Genomic DNA, 2,017 nt, shown 5'->3' on the forward strand with positions numbered 1-2,017 from the left:
TTCCTATCCCTTTTCAACCTGAACTCACTTAACAAAAAAATCAAGGCATCTAGTGGAATCAAGGGTGAATTGAATTTAGCTAATTAAGGACCTAGAAAGCATGTTTTCACACTTAAGCACAAATTGGGAGACAATCATGAAACCATGCTATTTCATTGAATAAATGTGGGTAAAAGGTGATAAAATCCCCTAAAATCAATACAAGATAAACCCTAAATATGGGGTTTATTAGCGCTCCCCTGGGAGCTAACCCATGCCTCCAACCCAACTTGAACCAAAGCCAACCGGACCTATCTTTCTTCAAATCCAAAAAACCAAAAGGCCCACTCCAAGCTTTAAAGACCAAAATAGAAAGTGTATAAATAGGAGTTAATTCAATTTGTAAAAGAACCTTTAGCTCATTTTTTAGTTTTCGCTTTTTAATTTTCCTTGTTTTGAATTTGGGATTTGGGAATTGGATCTAGCTTTCTATTTTCATTTTCTTTTCTTCTGCAACTTCTACTGTCTGTTTTTGGATTTTGAATTGAGATTGAAAAGCTCTATTGATTCTAAATCTGAGAATCATCTTTCACTCTTTTTCTCAATTGTTCTAAGAATTGGATCTGAGTTTAGTTTTCTGTTTTCATTTTCTTCTTCTGCAACTTCTACTTTTGAGTTTTTGAATTGAGATTGAAGAATTCCATTAAATCTGGATCTGAGAATCATCTTTGCTTTCCTTTCATATAGTTTTGGGAATTGGAGAATTGGATCTAAGTTTCATTTACTGTTTTCCTTTTCATTTCTACTGCAATTACTTTTCTGCTTGATCAAGAGAGTAATTGAGATCTAGATCTGCTTTCTAATCTCATTTCTCTTCTTCGATCTTCAATTTCTTTTTAGGATTTCATAATTGAGTTAAGTTTTCTTGCTGGTTTTTTCTTCAAGCAATTTTACATTCCTGTTTGGCTGCTGAGCTGAATTTCTTCATCTCAAAGCCCTCTGATCTTCTTTAACTTGCAATTTCTTGTTGAATTCTGAATCCCAGTACCCAAATTCCTTTTACTCTTCAAGAAATTTAAATTTCTCAGCAATTTAGATTCAATAGTTTACCTTTCTTACACTTTAAGTTTCTACAATTTACTTTTCTTGCAATTTAAGTTTCACCTCTTTTACCTCTTCTGCACTTTATTCTTCTGCTCAATTTACCTTCTGCACCTTTATTTACTTGCAATTTAGCTTCTGTTAATCAAAATCACTCAATTCATCAAATATTTTCTTAACTAAATTCATCACCTAACTAAAATTGCTCAATCCATCAATCCCTGTGGGATCGACCTCACTCTTGTGAGTAATTAATACTTGATGCGACCCGGTACACTTGCCGGTGAATTTTGTGTGGAATCGTCTTTCCACCCATCAATAGATCTTTCTAAGATTTTAGTTATTAGAATTTTGTTGTAAACCACGCCCCTAATCAATTATGAGATAAGTGATGTTTTGACATGTTGCTAGGTAACATTAGAGTATAGCCATGATGAGGGTGTACATCTTTTTTAACAGAGTTCTCATTTAGAAGAAAACAAGTTGGATAAGAACCTTGTGATGAGACATGACATGGAGTATTAGATCTAACGAAAATGGATAATGACAGTTAGTCAATTGAGAATTGTGGAGTACTAAAGATTTTGCTTAAGTAATAAGATCGAAGGTTAATGATGTGTGGAAAAGGTCAAAGAGGATAATTATAAGAGTGAAATTTTAATTCTTATTGATAAGAAAGGTTGGACGTTTTGGAGATTTAGAGCATGAAATCCATATGCATGTGGCATTACAAGGAGTTGTCGAGTATTGGATTTTGGAGAAAAGTCTCACTAATCTCATAATCCGGAAGCCAATATCAATCTAGTGAGTCGATTCGACATCGAGGAAGTGTTAAGTCTTGAGTGACTCAAGGAAGAAAGAATTTTGGCTCGCAATGAGTTTGCCAAGATATTGGAGCAATATGGGGCGATAAAGTTTCATTCGAATTCCTTATTGG

This window comes from Arachis hypogaea, chromosome 14 (genome assembly GCF_003086295.3).
Source record: "Arachis hypogaea cultivar Tifrunner chromosome 14, arahy.Tifrunner.gnm2.J5K5, whole genome shotgun sequence".
In the NCBI taxonomy this organism is placed as follows: domain Eukaryota; kingdom Viridiplantae; phylum Streptophyta; class Magnoliopsida; order Fabales; family Fabaceae; genus Arachis; species Arachis hypogaea.